This window comes from Danio rerio, chromosome 5 (assembly GCF_052040795.2).
Source record: "Danio rerio strain M-AB ecotype USA chromosome 5, GRCz13ab, whole genome shotgun sequence".
NCBI lineage: Eukaryota > Metazoa > Chordata > Actinopteri > Cypriniformes > Danionidae > Danio > Danio rerio.
Window position 1 is genome coordinate 74,889,402 of NC_141025.1, and position 20,097 is coordinate 74,909,498.

General features: G+C 43.4%; 1 protein-coding gene and 1 long non-coding RNA gene across 5 annotated transcripts in view; one reads left to right on the forward strand and one right to left on the reverse strand.

Annotated features, from left to right (window-relative positions):
* zbtb20 (zinc finger and BTB domain containing 20) overlaps window positions 1-20,097 on the reverse strand; it is a 134,430-nt gene that overhangs the window by 55,612 nt on the left and 58,721 nt on the right.
* LOC147844513 (uncharacterized) lies at window positions 4,007-14,343 on the forward strand. The gene is made up of 3 exons (XR_015492120.1): window positions 4,007-4,380; window positions 5,061-5,336; window positions 11,388-14,343. It is a non-coding gene; the product is annotated as an uncharacterized LOC147844513 (long non-coding RNA).

Genomic DNA, 20,097 nt, shown 5'->3' on the forward strand with positions numbered 1-20,097 from the left:
TAATTGTAATTCTTTATAATCACACTTGATAAAAACTGCAGAAACACTTTTCTGCATTGTCACTTTGTACTGTACGTGTCATCAGAAGGGAAAAACCCCGCCCATTAATTACCATCTCTCCCTCATTAGCATAAGACGTTAGTCTTTTTTTTAAATCTGCCACTATGCTGACACATAGGTATTTGTAGCTCCGCCCTCTTTTAAAAAGAACACAATCTCATTTGAATTTGCCAGCATTTGTCAGCTAATTAACCCTTCGCTATGCCACACCCAAAAACCGCCACCCACCAATCGTGGCTTAGCAACCGTAGCTACGCACTGGGGCTCTGTCAAGCTTTCGAGCGAGGAAAACAAGCCAAATCGCTGTGCATATGGATTGTGCAAATCTGACACCCGGTATCCTCAAAGTTTGGACAGGGTTGTGGAATTTCTTCCCTTTTTTAAAACCTAAAACCCAAGAGGAGAAATGCCAGCGTGAATCAAGCTCTGTGAGGGGCGCTAAAGTTAAGTTGGTTTTGTTTTGATATTCCTAACACATTCAGTGATAGACCGACAGCAATTACTCACACACCTCTTACCCAAAAAAGATCTAACCTGTGTTTACTAAAAAAAATCAAAGCAGGTTATGTTTCCCAGCGGTCTTTTTCTTTTTTATCGCTCGATATTATGACCACTGCTCCGTTTAAGCCCTCGCCCTAGTAGTCACACTAATAGCAATCATATTTCCATCTGTTTCAAGCTACAAATATTTGAAATTACATATCAACAGAAGAAAACCCAGATGTGATCACAAACTGAGCACTTACGATTAATATACTTCACCCGCAGCTGTTTTTCAGTCATTTATATCCCTCATGTCCATGTCAGAGCTACAATAAACCAATGTTTTCGACGGTCTTTTGGAGATTTAGTCATTGGTGACAAAGTTATAGTGGGTTAGTGTCTGCTTTTATATTTGGTGTCGGATTAATATTTGCTGGTAGGGAAAATTTATTTGTTAATTTCTGCTATTCATACTTTGATTTGCATTTTAATTGATTTATTTCTTCCACTGAACTGCAAATTAGAATAGAAATTGGATAAAGAGCACACAAACATGCTGACAGTTATAGGAAGCTTACTGTACATTTTTATGGGTCAATGATGCTAATATTTGTCACAAATCCATCAATTTCCCCTTTCTGGCTGTTCTTTCTATGAATGCATTATGTAGAAGCTCTGTCCATGCGTGTTTCTTCGTTGATTAGTAACGATATTTCATTGCATAATTAGTCTATCAGGCTTTTTGGCTAAAACTGAGAAATTATGTTTTAATTAGTTATTACTAGATCATTTTTAAATGTCACTTGTGCTGCTGTGCATGAACTAAACCGTTGAATGGTTAACATATGAGGAGGCTAGGCTAACCTAGCGTCCATTTTGATTAAATTGTTTTCTAATCGGTTGCCTATTATATGGTGAATATACCCCTGTAATGCATACTGCAGTCCTTTATTTCTCTGGCTTTCTCGGATATCTCACCTGTTCGCCAAAAATGACTAATTATATCCCTGGGAATGTCTGACACTGGCGCATACACATTGTAATAGACGTGCCAGGCACGAAAGCTTGACAGGCATAGCAACAGTAACTAAGGAGGGCGGGGCTTAGCAAAAAGTCAATTTCATCTTCCGGGTTTAAAATAATTATTTGGGCGGGATCAAAATCGTGACGTAGCACAAATCTGCTATTGGAGTAATGATGCATCGGTGTCTCATTATTATATAGAAATAAGTTATTAAAACTATTCAAGTGTTCACAGTTAGCTGATGAATGCTAATAAGCTAGTTTGGCATGCTGTCCAGGGAGAAAGCCCTGAGCACATGAGATCCTCGAGCCTGGGGCTCCCTCCCTTTTGCAAGGCGAGAGGGGAGTTTGAGCTCAGGTAGATCTCTCCCCCCCCTCCTGTCCTCCTGCTGCTGCTTAAGGATTGCTATTAGGGTGTGTTGCTGGTGGAATTTGACTATGGTGCTGATTTGGTTTAGTCTCTTTACTTATGTCTCATGTTTTGGACTGTGGGAGGAAACCAGAGGACCCGGGGAAAACCCATGTGAGCACTAGGAGAACCTAAACTCCACACAGAAATGCCACCTGGCCTGGTAGAGACCCGAACCGGAGGCATTCTTGAGGACACAGTGCTAGCCACTGGGCCGCCATGCTGCCCTATAGAGAAAAATAGGAGGAGAGGGGATGGGAGGGGGTTTCTTCAAGAGGAAGATGACTAAAGGTAAGACACTTAGGTTATTTATACTGAATTAGGAATCGTTTGATTGGTGGATTGTACATTGGCTTGACTCAGGGCCAGCCGTGTCAATCATAAGCACGTGATCCTCTCGAAATTAGTTTATAAATAAACTTCTCTTATGATTAGAAATGTGTTGAAATACAAATCTTCTTTCCATTAAACAGAAATTGGGGAGAAATATACAGGGGGGCTTATAACAATTTAGGAGGGCTAATCATTCTGACTTCAACTGTATACTGAGCACTGTACATCATCAAAGAAAGACAAAGAAGGTAGATTTGTCTTATGGGCGCATGCAAAATGGATGAGATTTTGTGAATTCTGAGCTGCTATTGTTTGTGGAAAGGTTATCTGTGAAATTCAGTGTTGCATCTCTGAAGAAGGAGAAAAAAAAAACATTTTTAATTGCATGCATCTGTGCTGTCTGCTAGAGGCGTGCAAATACAATGGAAAATTTGAATGGGTAAATAAAGCTAGTATTTGAAGAAACAAACATCAACATTTTCAACAAATATCAGCCTTTTCTGAAGACGCTGAAATATTAGGGGGAGAAAGAGGGGGGAAAAAAAGGTGTGTAAATACCTAAAATGACTGTACACAGATTGTCGTATGCCATTTCGTGCAGCTGGCAACAAAATCTGCTCATAATTTGAATCTTTTTGTCATTTTTTCTCCTTTCACTCGGTCACAGTTCAAATTTGACCATAATAATTCTTTTATTCATTCATTTTCCTTCAGCTTAGTCCCTTTATTTATCAGAGATTGCCACAGTGGAATGAACCACCAACTATTCCAGCATATGTTTTACATAGCGGATGCCCTTCCAGCTGCAACCCAATACTGGAAAACACTCATACACTTTCACACTCACATACACTCATACACAAAGCCCAATTTAGTTTCTTCAATTCACCTATAGTGCATGTGTTTGGACTGTGGGGAAACCACAGCACCCGGAGGAAAGCCACGCCAACACAGGGAGAGCATGCAAACTCCACACAGAAATGTCAACCGGCCGAGCTGGGACTCGAAACCAGCGATCTTCTTGCTGTGAGGCGACAGTGCTAACCATGCTCCACACTGGATAAAGTCACGTCAATCAGCTGGTTTGTCTATAAGCTGGTTAAAGCTATAAGCTTTAAAACACTCCAGTTACACTCAGTAAACAGCGGTGAGTTCGGTGAACTGATGACCTTCACTGCCAATCACAGTAATTTCTGCTGAGCATGTGAACACGATGGCAAATCAGCACTGTTTAAGAACGCGCTCAACAGCGCTTAAATGTCAGCAGGAAATGGCCGTTTTTAAAATTTCAGTACTGATTGGTATCGAATTCCAGTATCGTGAAAACCATACCTTTTTTTAATCGCATAACTTAGTGCACCAGGGGTTCCATTTTGAGTATGTGGAATGAAACAACAGTATTATCAGAATTGTAAAAAAATTAAATGATAAAAAGACATGTCAACAAATGCTTTTTATGTTACTTTAACTTAATTTAATAGGTTATCAGATTTTAACCTATTTTTTGTAGCTATACAAATATAAATTTATTAATATAAATTTAAATATAAATATATAAAGATTAATAAAATAGTTGTTCTCAGTTTGAAATATTTACGTTGAGATGACCAGAAAAGTTAATTTCATTTAACTAAAAAATGTAAGACTGGAAGTTTTTTACAGTGTAGAAGTGTTGTCACAGTACTGGAATTCAGTACTAGTTGGTATTGAAATTTTAAAAACGTCCCACTAACAATTGAGCGATGTTGAGCGTGTTTTTAAACATCGCTGATTTTGCCATTGTGTTTACTGCTGTTTACTGAGTGTAAACACAGATACAGGAACACGTCGATCAGCTGGTTTATCTATAAGCTGACATACAAACGATGCGCTGACGATTCACAGCTTTAAAATGCTCCAGTGTCCCTGTAACAGTGGTTACGCTTGGTAAACAGCGGAGAGTTTGTTGAACTGATGATCTTCATGACCAATCAGTAATTTCTGTAGAGCAAATTAGCGCTGTTTAAGAACGTGTGCAACAGCGGGAAATGGACTTTTTTTTTCTTTTTAGTATCGATTGGTACCCAATTCCAGTATGGTGACAACCCTACTGTATAGGATGTTTTATTTTTGTTGTTAAAACTTCCTCATTGAATTAAACTTTCAATCAGTTATGCATTGAACAATACATACACTTTTAAAATTGTGTTTGCTGTTTGTTCAAGCTACTTGTTTAAATTGAGCATAAACAACACAATGCTTGAGTTTTTTTTAAACAACTTAATTGTTTTATGTTCAAACCACTTTAATTTGTAAAAACTAACAAGTTTAATTTATTCCTTCATGTAGTACACTGTTCCCTTTAAAGATTTACCCGATGTGTCCTCGGGAGTTTGTTTTCCGTATCAAAGTTGCGAAGTCTGAACTTACAAGGAGAGGATGCAAGACTGTACTGTGTGTGTAGGCTACTTAACATTAAGGAAATGCAGAGAGGCGAATGTCTGCAGCCCCGCCTCCGTTTTCAGATGTCTCTGTTTTCCCCCATCCACACTGCGACGGAGCAGCAGTGTTTTAGGATGAAAATGGCCTCTCCAGCGTTTCCAAAACACTGGCATAGTGTGGACGGATGGTGTAACCGTAGCTAAACTTAATGTGTTATAAAACTAAAACGCATTAGCGTAAACGGGACCTAAGAATTTGATAAACAGCACTCAAATGTTAGCGGGAAATGGACGTTTTTAAAATTTCAGTATCGATTGGTACAGAATTCCAGTATCGTGACAACCCTACTGTATAGGATGTTTCATTTTTGTTGTTAAAACTTCCTCATTGAATTAAACTTTCAATCAGTTATGCATTGAACAATACATACACTTTTAAAATTGTGTTTGCTGTTTGTTTAAGCTACTTCATTAAATTGAACTGAAACAACACAATCCTTGAGTTTTTTCGAAACAACTTAATTAGTTTATGTTCAATCCACTTAAATTTGTAAAAAACTAACAAGTTTATTTAATTCCTTCATGTTGTCCCGACACAAATAGATTGTGTGGAACGTTCGAGGTTACTAAAGTAACCCTTCGTTCCCCGAGGAGGGGAACGGAAGCACTATAAGTGGATTTGATTTGTAAAATCCACGCATTGGGGAGGTTCGGTTCAGAAGCTACTCGTCTGAAAGAGTATTGAACGGGCCAATTAAGAATGAATTGGCAGCGCAAGCCTGCGCAGGTGAGCGGCATAAGCAATCAACTGAGTATATAAGCTCACCTGGCGCCAGCAGACGCTATCCTTTTTAAGCTGAAGAGACTTTCAACAGCTAAGGGACAGTCATTATGGCGACGGAGTATAGTGCTTCCGTTCCCCTCCTCGGGGAACGAAGGGTTACTTTAGTAACCTCGAACGTTCCCCTTCGGGGGGAACTTCAGCACTATAAGTGGATTTGATTTGTAAAATCCACGCATTGGGAGCCCATTGAAAGCGCCATAATGACTGCACCTTACCAACACCCCCGATGAGGAGATAGTCAAGCAAGCGTGACGCACCCGCATCATGGGGGGCGCGGTCCTCCAACGTGTCCCTGGCCCTAATTTATCCTACTTCAACAGAAGTTTTACGGATTTAGATATATTTTTTGGGAAGTCGTGAGCATCTAGATAATTCTAGGAAAATACGACAGTACGTTGGGAAGCGTGCAATCCCGATAGGGAGGACGCTGCGGAGGCCATCCGTTACCCAAGGGGGGATAGATGGCAGAATTTACATATGGACTAGCCCTAAAAAGGGGGAGTACGCATAGCAAAGAGTGGTTAGCGGGGAGGGAAGACACGGGTCCGCCCAGGGGGGGGACTTAACCGTGGCTGAATAAGCATATGGGATCGCCTAGTGGGGACCACGCATAGCAGGCACCTTTACCCAAAACGCGGGCTGACCAGCGGGCAGACCTACAACGTAGTGGGCCAGCAAGTGACTCCTCCGCTGAGTCAGTGCTGGGGGCCACGGAGGAATCTGCAGGGCTCACCTGACGGGGAACTTTACTGACAGATAAAAAGGCGCACATATCTCCGTGTTAGGGAAAATGGCGCAGCAAGCGTGTTTCAACACCCTACCGAATTGTTTCCTCAATCACCAAGGGTTACCTAATACCCTTGAGGAAACCGGCTCCACTCGCAGATTGTAAAACCTTGCAAATGTGTTGGGTGTCACCCAGCCCGCAGCTCTACAGAAGTCTGTTAGAGGGGCGCCGCGTGCGCGCGCTCGAGAGGATGCGAAGCTCCGAGTGGAGTGCGCACGCGCTCTCGGGGGACGCGGCTCATCTCGGCTCTGATAGTGAAAGAAAGGCATCCACAATCTAGTGGGAACTTATTTCGGTACGGCACTTCCCTGCTGCCGACCGCTATAACAGACGAAGAGCTGCTCAGATGATCTAAACTCTGAGTGCGGTCCGGATAATACGCAAAACGCGAACTGGACAATAAAGAAGGGCTGGGTCTGCCTCCTCCGAGGGCAGCGCTTGCAGGCTCACTACCTCGTATTAAAACGGAGTGGTAGGAACCTTGGGCACATATCGCGGGCGGGGTCTCAGGACGTGAGAGAAGCCAGCCCAATTACAGGCACGAGTCACTGACCGAAAAATGCCTCCGGGTCCCCGACCCTCTAATCGATATCAACGCGACCAGCAGAGCTGTCTTCAGGGACAGAAAGATACTGAGTCGAGGATCGAAGGGATCTGACGCGGCTTGTGTAGCGAGGGCGAGATCCTAAGAGGGCATGAGAGGGGGCGGGATGGATTAATTCGCTTAACGCCCCTGAGGAACCGGATGATGAGGTTATGCGTTCCCACGGTGCTGCCAGCCACCGCGTTATGAGAGCGGAGATGGCAGCCACGTAACCTTGAGTGTGGAGGGCGACAGCCTGCTCTCCAGCTTCTCTCGGCGTAAAGAAAGCACAACGCTGATCTGGCAAATTACGGGGGTCTTCTCAGCGAGAGACACACCATTCAGTGAATAGACTCCACGTCAGGGCATAGGCGCGCTCGGGGAGGGGGCTCTAGCCCGAGTGACGGTATTAGCCACCGCAATCGGAGGTTACCTAAGTCTTCCTCGCGTCTAAAATCTCTTCAAAGATCGGCGAGGGTGCCAGGTGGTGCCCTGTCCCTGAGAGAGTAGGTGCTCTCTCGAAGGGACTGCCAGGGGAGGGCTATCGCGAGGGAGAGCTCTGACATCCAGGTCCGGTTGAGCCAGAGGGGCGCAACCAGCAACCTGTTCCTCGTCCTCTTCCTGACCTTGCACAGTAACTGCGCGAGCAGGCTCACTGGGGGAAACGTGTATTTGCGCGTGCCCCGAGGCCAGCTGTAAGCCAGTGCATCCGTGCCGAGAGCACTCGGTCAGGGAAAGAACAACTAGCAATGAGCGATCTCGGGGGAAGCAACAGATCGATCTGGGCTTCCCCGAATCGCGCCCATATCAGCTGAACAGACTCGGGGTGGAGTCTCCATTCTCCAGGACGCAAGGCTGCCGTGAGAGCGCATCGGCTGCACGGTTGAGCTTGCCTTAATATGAATGGTGTGCAGCGATTCAGCCGCGGATGACTCCAGAGGAGCAGACGGCGGGCGAGCTGAGACATGCGGCGAGAGCGCATACCCCCTATACGGCTGATATACGCCACCGCCGCCGTACTGTCCGTCCTGACCAGCACGTGTTGCCGCTCCAGCACCGGAAAAAAACGGTGGAGAGCGAGGAACACTGCCAACAGCTCCAGGCGATATGCCAATGCAACTGGGTACCTTTCCACAGGTCCGCAGCCGCACGCCCGCAACGCACAGCCCCCCAGCCCGTGTTGGAAGTGTCTGCTGAAACGACAACAAGACTGGACGCCTGTTCTAGAGACATCCAGGCCTGTAGGAACGAGGGGTCGCTCCAAGGGCTGAGGGCGCGGCGACACAGCGCAGTAACAGAGACTCGGTGTGCGCGCGCGTGCCATGCGCGTCTGGGGACTCGATCGTGAAGCCAGTGCTGAAGTGGTCTCATATAGAATAATCCGAGCGGCATGAAGCGGCTGCGGATGCCATATGCCCCAGGAGCCTCTGAAATAGTTTCAGTGGGACCACTATTTTACTGTCGAGCTCTCTCAGACAGTACAGCATCAGCTGAGCGCGCTCTCCGGAGAGGTGCGCTGCCATGGTGACCGAGTCCAGCTCCAGCCCGAGAGAAGAGATCCTCTGCACGGGGGCGAGTTTGCTCTTTTCTCGGTTGACCTGAAACCCCCACAGGTGGAAGTGCCAGAGCACTTTGTCTCTGTGCATAATCAACTGCTCCGAGAGAGGGCAAAAATCAGCCAGTCGTAAAGAAATTGAGTATGCAGATGCCCGCGAGCCGAAGGGGCGCTGAGGCACCCTCCGCGGGCTTGGTGAGGACCCGCGGAGACAGAGAGAGCCCGAAGGGGAGGGCTTTGTATTGCCAAGCTCGACCTTCAAACGCAAACCGCAGAAACTGTCGGTGGCGAGGAAGAGTGGAGACATGGAAATACGCGTCCATCAGGTCTAATGCTGCAGACCAACCCAGAGGACGAACGCACCGGAGGATGCGCTTCTGCGTGAGCATTCTGAACGGCAGCTTGTGCAGGCAGCGGTTCAAAACGCGCAGATCTAGGATTGGCCGTGACCCACCGCTCTTTTTGGGCACGATGAAGCGTGGGCTGTAAAACCCACCCTCCATCTCGGCTGGAGGGAGCGGCTCGATTGCATCCTTCGCCAGGAGGACAGCAATCTCCTCTCGCAAGACAGGGGCGGACAGGGGGCTGACCCTGGTGAATACACACCCGTGACTTGGGGGGCCGTTTCGCGAACTGAATCGCATAGCCGAGTCTGATTGTGCGTATGAGCCACCGCGAAGAGCTGGCCCGCGCTAACCAGGCAGGCAGAGCTCTCGCTAATGGACTCATCGCTACAATCGCTGACGTACCAGCAGTGGGGCAGCGCGGAGTGGGTGTGCTGATCCGGGAAGCTCGCGGGTCCCACGGAAAAGCTGGAGGTGAGATATTTGCTCTCACTCCAAACCCGAGCTCCGGAGGGGAGGCTCGAGGGGTGGGAGAAAGGAGACCGTCCTCCCAGCGCTCGTGAGCCACTGGCGAAACGCACCGAATCTGCAAGCTAGAAAGCATAGCGTCCCAGACTGGCAGATTTCGGGCTGTCACATCTGGGGAAGTGAAAAGTGCCCTTTCATAATGTTTTCATGGCAGTAAAAAGTGCCGTTGGAAATGGGGCCCCGCCCTCCAGCGGGGAAAGAGCAAGTTCCCTCTTCTCCAGATGGCCTGTCCCAGGGGCGCTTCGCGGTCCGTTGCCGGACTTAGCGGCGTTCTGGGCAGGGGGGCTGCCTGCTTCCGAGGTGCCCGACGCGCTCGCTTCGCCTGAGGCGTGTGCGGGGGCGGAGCAGCTCTCGTAGGCGGGCGCCTTCGGCGAGGAGCAGGTATGAATGGCACGGCGGGCGGAGCGGGCTACGGACCGCCGATAAGACATCACCCACCAACTGCTCTCTCACCGCCTTGAATTCCTGGGTGAATTCACAGACAGTGTCGCCGAACCTGGCTGGGGATATGGGGAAGTCAAGAAAGCGGACTTTGTCGACTTTGCGCATATCAGCCAGGGGTGGCGCTCCTGGACCACTAATGTGGACATCGTCCTCCCCAACGCACACGCAGCGGACTCAGTAGTCCGAAGAGCTAAGTCGGCGGCGGTGCGAAGCTCGTAAGCCTGGGTTGGACCCACCCTCGTGCAGCTCGGCCAGCGCCTGCGCTTGGTAGCGCTGGTAGGTGGCTATCGCATGCAAGGCGGAAGCAGCCTGGCCCGCAGCTATGTAAGCTCTAGCTCCGAGGGAGGTAGATAACTTACAGGCTTTGGATGGGAGACGAGGCGGACCCCGCCAAGAAGAGGCGCCGCGCGGATTTACCGCCATCGCGCACTCAACCTGAGGAATCGCCACATACCCCCTGGCTGTTTCACCGTCAAGAGTGGTTAGGGTGGAGGAACACGCAGCACGAGCAGAAAAAAGGTGCTCTTTAAGACCGCGTGAGCCTACTGTGCACCTCCGGGAAGAAGGGAACGCCCCTCTAGTCGGTCCGGCCGCGGAGCTGGGGGATAAACCATCTCCAACCCACGGCCGAAGCAGCCCGGGAAAGCACGGCTAACATGTCCGTTTCAGGATCCGTAGTGACAGCGCTCACCAGCCCGAAGGGGGCGAGCGGGTCTGGATCATCATCGGACAATGAAAGCCCACCCTCCGATGCCGCGGTGGACATCTGGTCTCCGGTGTCATCGGGCGTAAGGGCTACCATCTGTTAGACGGATCGCTTCCCCCGCCCGAAGCTTGGATGGAGCGCTTAGAGGAGCGGGAGGTCCGCGGGCCCGTGGGCGACGGATTATCTCTTCGCTGAAACCCTCAGATCTGCCCGAGTGCCCGCTGCAGAGCAGGGGACAACTGGGGTGGTTCACCCTTTTGCAAAGGCTAACCGCGATCTTGCGCAACAGTCATGGCATCGCAATGACGACATGAACTGCCCGCGAGCAGCGCATTAACATGCTGGACCCCCAGACATGTAACGCAATGCCCGCGCCCATCATCCGAGGACAGGAAACCACCGCATCCAGAAACGCACAGTCGGAGCGCCGTCCTGATAAGGACGTGCTGCACGACTGTGTTGCTCTTTCTGTGAAGTTTGCAACTTTATACGCACCGCTCTGGACGACCGGACCCAAAGAACGCCAGGCAAGGGAGAAACCCAGCTCGACCGTCTGCCACTGCGTGTACACACTCTGGACCGGGAGAATGCTCTCGTTCGCTCAGAATCGCTGGTCACAGCAGGAGGAACCCTCATCGACTCGATCAGAAAGTCTCTGAAGCGAAAAGGATAGCGTCTGCTGGCGCCAGGTGAGCTTATATACTCAGTTGATTGCTTATGCCGCTCACCTGCGCAGGCTTGCGCTGCCAATTCATTCTTAATTGGCCCGTTCAATACTCTTTCAGACGAGTAGCTTCTGAACCGAACCTCCCCAATGCGTGGATTTTACAAATCAAATCCACTTATAGTGCTGAAGTTCCCCCCGAAGGGGAACTCAGTATTTTATTTACAGTGTATGTTTTGTACCACATTTGTGGTTTGCAGCATTTCGAAACATGTCAGACATGTGGTTCATATTGTAATGTAGTGCTTTTTTTACTTTTTCAAAAGCTATGAACACTTCAAAAATTCAGGTTTAATTAAATGTGTTATTTGCTGCAATTAATTAGCAAAAGAGAGGGTATGTTTCGTATTTTTAATGAGAATGAAAGAAGGCAGTAATGTAAAGGCTTGGTTTTGTTATAAATATGCATACATTGAAGATGAAGCTTATATAAATATGCAGCTACACGACGCCTCAACAGTTTTGCTGTCAATTAAGTTGCTAATATCAAAATGAAAATAGCAGTTTCTTATATCATGTCTTCATTTTATTGTTAAGAAAATGAAACAACGTAGCCAGGATGATGTGAATGAGGTTATAAAGTACACTGTTCCCTTTAAAGATTTACCCGATGTGTCCTCGGGAGTTTGTTTTCCATATCAAACTTGCGAAGTCTGAACTTACAAGGTGAAGATGCAAGACTGAACTGTGTGTAATTCCTTCATGTTGTCCCAACACAAATTGATTGTGTGGAACTCAGTATTTTCTTTACAGTGTATGTTCTGTACCACATTTGTGGTTTGCAGCATTTCAAAACATGTCAGACATGCAGTTCATAATGTAATGCAGTGCTTTTTTTACTTTTTCAAAAGCAATGAACACTTCAAAAATTCAGGTTTAATTAAATGTGTTATTTGCTGCAATTAATCTGAAATTTACAAGCAATTTCTGACCAAAAAAACAGTTTCTGTGCCAGATTTTTCACCCTTGAGACTGTAATTTGTAATATCACAGCAATGCTAGAGTGCAGCATGTTTAATAACATTTTTAAAATGTCCTTTTGCTTCTGGTGCTTGTATAAACAGAAATCAGAAGCTCTCGCTGAAACATAATCACTCGGAGAATCAATGACATATGATGCTGTGTATGTTGACTAAGGCTAAAATTACAATGACACTCACACAACAGCAAAACCATTTAGAAATCAATACCCTTATTGTAGTATATTACACTGTAAAAAACATCAAATGAACTTATCTAGACACCTCAACTTCATTTATTTATTCATTTTCCTTCAGCTTAGTCCCTTATTCATCAAGGGTCATCACAGTTGATAATCCACCAACTATTCAGGTATTTGTTTTAAGCAGCGGATGCCCTTCCAGCTGCAACCCAATAATGGGAAACACCCATACACACTCATTCACACACACACTCATACACTATGGTCAATTTAGTCCATATTTATCTTCATCTTATCATTTTACCTCATGTATCTTTATCTCAGCGCATGCTTTTCATTATAGCCATGTACATGTACAGTATTACCATCAGTATTAATTCTGATCAACAAGTTCGTTTTGTTTGACTGTTACACATCTGCGGCTTTCAGTGGAGCTTGCGTTAAACCACAAACATAATCATCGCCATATTGCAGCAATGGCATTGTGTAAGATAACATTACAAAATGCCCATAAACTGTAGTCAATGATATGGCAGAAAACGCCTTGCATTAACCCCTTGGCTCGCAAACACACACACACACCATCAAACCACACTCGAGATTCATTTACCAGCAGAATTGAAGAGATGCAAAGGTGAGGTTAATGGATGATCTATTATTTAAGTGTTGCATACTCACCGGCCACTTTATTAGGTACACCTTACTAGTACCGGGTTGGACTCCCTTTTGCCTTCAGAACTGCCTTAATCCTTCATGGCATAGATTCAACAAGGAACTGGAAATGTTCTGACCCTACCATCCGAACGTCGCAGCAGAAATCGACACTCAACAGAGCAGGCAATGTTTTTCCAATCTTCTATTGTTTAATTTTGGTGAGCCTGTGCCAATTGTAGCCTCAGTTTCCTGTTTTTAGCTGACAGGAGTGGCAACCGGTGGTCTTCTGCTGCTGTAACCTATCCGCCTCAAGGTTGGATGTGTTGTGTGTTCAGAGATGCTCTTCTGCAAAGCTCTGATTGTAACGAGTGCTTATTTGAGGTACTGTTGCCTTTCTAAAAGCTTCAGCCAGTCTGGCCATTCTCCTCTGACCTCTGGCATCAACAAGGCATGTGCGCCCACAGAACTGCCACTCACTGGATACTTTTTCAGACCATTCTCTGTAAACCCTAGAGATGGTTGTGTGTGAAAATACCAATAGATCAGCAGTTTCAAACAAATATGCCATGTTAAATGTCACTTTAATCACCTTTCTTCCCTATTCTGATGCTCGGTTTGAACTGCAGCAGATCGTCTTGACCATGTCTTCATGCCTAAATGCATTGAGTTGCTGCCATGTGATTGGCTGATTAGTAATTTGAGTTAACGGGCAGTTGGACCGTTGTACCTAATAAAGTGGCCGGTGAGTGTAAGTCAACAGGCTGCATTTAACTTAGCATTCTGACTAAATTTCGGGTGCAACGGTTGACTTGTTATGACTAGACATTTATTACAAGTTACAACACTGCTGAACCGACAAAATTTCTCAATGCTTACCAAAAAAAAAAAAAAAAAAAAAAAGCAGATGACTAATTGTGTGGTATGCAGGTGCTCTATGGTGGAGGTTTTCGGCTGAGTGATCATGACCCAAGAATGTGCTTGCCGGTTTAACAGAGAAAGAAAAAAACAATGCTGTAGAGCAACGGAAATATTACAATGCTTATAACCTTAAAAACCACCTCAAAATTGTTTGTTTTCTTGGTATTGAGCAATTTCATGTGAATGTCAACCACGCCAAGTTTTCACCAAAATAACGAAACCATTTCTAGGTTTTTTTTGTGTAGGCTTGTATTTTAAAATACTCAAAAATTTCTCTGTTAATGTTTTCAAACAATTATATTTGATGTTCTAAAGTCACACAAGTGCCAATTTCACATCTGTCACATCCATAACGGAGAGATAAGTCACATCCATAATCAAGCTTTTCCCTCATAAATGCAAAATAAAATAAAACCAAAGATTTTTGTTCTAAAGTGAGCCAACTCTTATCCTTTTGATTAGCATTATTTCTTTGCTGTTGTGCAGTTTGATTTTCAGAATTTATACAAAGTATATTATATACTGTGTAAACTCAGACTTTTTAGGTCACATCCCTAACACATGTTTATTTTCCTCATTTAACATTCATTCATTTACTTTTCGGCTTAGTCACTTTATTAATCTGGGGTCGCCACAGCGGAATGAACCTCCAACTTATCCAGCATATGTTTTACGCAGCGGATAGCCTTCCAGCTGCAACCCATCACTGGGAAACCAGATTAAGACCCAGGCTCATTATTGATACGTCCACCTGCGTACATTTCTGGAGATAGCTAATTATGTCCCAGGAGCTAGGTTTTCTTGCAGTTTCTGTTTTCAAGAATCAATTAGAGGCCACTGTGTACGCTTTTTCAGATCTCAAGATTCTCTTGTGGGTGACATTCGTGCCTGGTGTTCTCGTGCAAATCCACCAGAGGCCACTGTCGACTGACTGACGGACTGACCGACCAATCTCCCCATCCACCCCCTTCCCTAAACCCAACTAATAGTGTTTTCAAAAGCACCGATTGAATCTCCCAACCCCCTTTCCTAAACCCAACCAATTGTGTTTTCAAAAGCACCGATTGACTCTCCTAGCCTCCTTTCCTAAACCCGGCCGATAGTGTTTTCAAAAGCAATCCAGAAAAAGAAAAGCCCTCGCTGCCGTCTGATTTTTACCACATTTTCAGACCTTACCACATTCTCATGCTGTTATTTACTCATTTATTTTATTATTTTGCCATTTGTTTTACCCACTTTCTAGTATAATTTTTCGCCAGACTCAAACTCCGTCATCACGGTCAACTCTGCATCTCAAGTTCGTCGACGTACATGGCGAGCTACTGGACGAGCTACTGGTAACGGCAGAAAAGCCGTCCACATGGAGATAAATGATCAATCGATTGCGCAAAAATAAAGAGTAGCCGTTTGCGGCATCATACCATTTTTTTAAAGACAAAGTGCAAGCATTCGTAGCTCTGGCTACATAATTTGCGCTCTCCATAAATGTTTACGGGGGTACATTTTCAAAATGAGCCTGTGTTGACAATTACTTTTTTATGTCTGTATACACAATAAAAATTAGGATTAAAAAAATATTCTGCACTATTACTAGGCCAGTTTTCGCAAATCTACCAGAGGGCGCTGTGTACACTTTTTCAGATCTCAAATTTCTCTCGTGAGTGCAATTCTCGCCTGCTGTTCTCACGTAAATCCACCAGAGGTCGCTGTCGACTGACTGACTGATTGACCAATACCCCCACCCACCACCATCCCTTAACCCAACCCATAGTGTTTTCAAAAGCACAGGTTGGCCAGAGCCCACCCACTTTCCTAAACTAAACCGACAGTGTTTTCAAAAGTAATCCAGAAAAAAAATCCTCGTGACTGCCTGATTTTAACCACATTTTTTATATCTTACCCTGTTCTCACTCTGTTATTTACTTGTTTATTTTATTTTTTGCCTTTTTAGTTTCACCTGCTTTCTGAAACCGCTCTTCGCCGCACTTGAATCCTGTCTTCGCAGTCAACTCCTCTCTGCATCTCAAGTCTGCTAACATACGGGGCAAGCTACTGGTTAAACTAGTAACTGCTGAAAGCAGTCCACATGGAGGTAAGAGGTCAGCTGGTAAGCACGAAAAGAAACAGAAGAGTCATACCGTCCCGTAGCGTTCATTTTAAAGATGCAATGCAGCCAGATAATTTGCGCTCTCTAGAAATGTATAAGGGGGTACATTTTCACAATGAGCCTGTGTTGGCATAAAAATTATTTAAAATGTTCATCCTACTCAATTCTAAAAGCACAACGATTCCATTAAGGCTTTTATTTTGGGGCAATACTATGACTAGTTGTGACAGAACTAAAATGTGTCATGTTCACCAGCGAACAACCACCAGATGTCGCTGGTAAACACTCACACACAAACACACACTTAGAACTACACTTCCGCCTATTCCTGGACTACATTTTCATACATGCACTTCTCCCTGACACCCATGCTCATTCATCTAACTTGATTGCATTCACCACCTGAACCTTGTCATAGACTGAACTCTCACAGCTGAAGCCACTGACACAATGATTATTTGGACTATTTAAACCCCTCTTTTCCACACACATGTTGCCGAGTCTTGTTTGCTGTACCAGTGACATTACAACTTGTTTCTCCTTTGTCTTGTTTCTCCGTGTGTGAACCCTAGCCTGGTATTCTTTGTTATCCTGTTTAGCCGCCTGCCTTCTGACCTCCTTGCCTGTTATTCGACTACGATTCTGGACTGTCTCAATATACCTGTTTACACCTGTTTTGACCATTGCTTGCCTGACTACGATTAAACCTGCATTTGGATCCTACCTTCTGTTGTCAGTGTCACTCCCCGTGGTTACAAAATGTTTGTGTGAACTGACCCTTTAAAGGCTCTATGCATCCATTCAGACGAAATTTTGTCACAAATTATTTTGCCACCCGGTTTAAAAATATGTAAATGAATAATTCAGGCAGATCCCAACACGGGCAGATTGTGTAAACCAAAAGCAAAAATATGTCCAAGACTATGTTTAAAGAATACAGTGGGTTCAATACAAGTTAAGTATTTGTGGCATAATACTGATTACCACACACACACACAAAGCATCAAGGTTAAGAAGAAGCACTTAAGAAAGTGAATGGAGCCTCTTTTTTTTGGGACGACTGAAAAGCAAACCTGTAACACTTACACTCTTAATTTAATAACAATTTATTAAAAGCATTGCATTATTCTTTCTGTATTATCTGAGCTCTAAATATGTTCTCTTCAATGCCCAACTGTCATTTAAGGTCAATCCTTTTTGTGGTCGCAGAATATTACTTTCAAATATGGGTGCGCTTGGAGCTAGAGCAAATATGGAAAACGTATTGCTTTGTGTGAATGATCTCATTCAAATTTATATCCAACTGGCAAAATATATATATGTAAAATAAAAATAAAAACTCCTGCGCCAAGGTATTATATGGGTGTGTAGATTCTACTTGCTAAGCAAAACAAAAAATCTGCACACCAAAACAAACTCAGAGTTAATGTCAAGGTTAATTAAAAAGTGCTTCACTGAGGATTCTCATATAAGGGGAAAACAAACTGGCATAACAATAATATAAAAAGCAAATAGTAAATGTTTCAGTCAATCTTGAATGATCTTCAGTGTTGAAAACGACATTGGAAAATAAACAATAATAAAATTATAATTAATAAATTTAAATAATAATTCCATTATTAGAAATTAACATTGAAAGTGTAAAATTACTCCTCAGCATGTTACTCACACAACGCCTGATCTTACAAACAGATTAAGACAGCACCAACATTTGACATGTGGATCACGGAGTTAGGAAAGAATTTGCTTTATTAAGGGAACAAAAGAGAATTTTTTTTATTTTTTCATTGATTATATTGATGGTTAAATCTGCAGTTTGTGTTGTTGCGTGAAATATTTGTATTTTTACTTAATCTTTTCTTGTTTTGTGTTGTTTTACTGTATTTTTTTGTCTGTTTATTGTCCCTCATTTACAAGCGTGTAACCACCAGTAGAAAGAAATAGTTGTACTATATAAAGGCAATAAAAGGGTATTGTTATTTTTTTCTTCTTTATTGATAGGGTTTAAATGTCAACTGTTTGTTGTAATTCTCTGACTTGTTAAATGTTTTATTAAGTCAGTCATTTAACGTTCTATTGTGTTAAAAAAAAAGCTAAATAATAAAAAAGGTACAAAAAGCAGGTAAAGATAAAACTGCCAAATATATTATTTAGTCTATATGTTGATTTTGAAAATAATACTTTTTGAAAACTGTGGACTAGTTATCAGATTGCTAATTGATGGTCATTGTTAGAAAGAAAAAAGAATAATCCAGCAAAATAATGTTCAGGTCACTAAGTGATGCTGGTGGAGAAAAAAATTTCCTGACTCACTCCTCTAAAACATCCCAAAGTGACTCAATAATATTTGATTCAGGTGACTGTGCAGGCCGTGGTAGATATTTAACTTCACTTTCATGTTCATCAAACCACTCTGTCACCAGTCTTGCTGTATATATTGGTGCATTATCATTCTGATACACAGCACCGCCTTCAAAATACAATGTTTGAACCACTGAGTGCACATGGTCCTCCAGAATAGTTCGGTAGTCCTTGGCAGAGACGTGCTCATCTTGCACAAGTATTAGGTTTAGGAAATGCCCTAATATTACAGCCCAAACCATCAATAATCCACCACCCATGCTTGACTCTGGGCAAATAAACAATCTGGGTGGTACTCTTCTTTGGGGCTTCTCCACACCTTAACTCTCCCACATGTGGGAAAAGACAGTTAAGGTGGACTCATTAGAGAGCAATACATGTGTCACATTGTTCCAAGATTTTTATTGCCATTGAAACTAAAATTTAACATCAGCATGAGTGACCAAAGGTTTGCCTAGAATTTGTCCTCTTTTGAACCGTCTTTTGCTATGTCACCCATAATGTTGTGTGAGTTGCAATATTTTAAGCTAAACGGTGCTACTGCTAATTAAAACATTAAACCTCCACACTCTGCTCTTATTGGTGGAATGTGCAATCAATGAAGAATGGCGACTAGGCCGGAAAAATTTAGTCTTGAAACCTCCAACACTAAATTAGCCAGTTTCAGTTTCATTGTCCAACCCCGATATATATATATATATATATATATATATATATATATATATATATATATATATATATATATATATATATATACCCCCACACACACACAAAGTGCACAACAAGATTGAGTTCACTGCCTTTAAAAATGTATACTCTTATCTATTTTTCAGTGAATATGGACAATATATTTTGGTGTATTTACAAGAAAACAGTTTTAATAAAATTGTATTTTTTAAAATGAGAGTGTGGCCATCTGACATCTTTAGGAATAGAAAGATAAAACATTTAAATAACATAATAATTAATATTTTTGGGTTATCTTTCTGTTTTATTAAAATTTAGTTTAATATTTTTTCCTAACATATTCATTTGAGTTGTACTAATTTTGGCACCGTGATCCTAAGTTATTTTGTTGAATTAGTTTAAATTTTAGCTTTGGTACTGACTAATGTAATATAAGGAGTTTACTAATGTAATGTAAAAAGTGTACTCATTCATACTTGGCATTGTATATACAACTAAAATCAAAATAATTCATACCCCTGTCTTAAAGTTACTTGTATTCAAGCAAAAATTTTAGTTTTTGGACCGGAAATGACCCAGGCTTCTTCCAAAAGACAATAAGATGATGAACATGGGGCATCATTGTGAAAAAAAAAAATATTTATCAGGTTTTATTTACATTTGAACAAAAGCTTTAAGTCAGAATTTGCCTGGGGTATGAATAATTTCAGCCGTTACTGTGTATCTTTATTGAACTAATCTATAAAATACATTAGATGATCTGTCCAGCAGATTGTTTGACGAGGCATCAGGCACTCATGGCAATGACCCCAATACATCCAGCATCACTCCAGCCAGATGCTGATTTTAAAAGACACTAATTTGATAGACACTAATTTTGATAGGCGCTGTAGATCAGCCTGATGTTCACACAGACACAGATGTCTCAGGTAAGAACAGATTTTGTTTGCATAAGGAACAGAACA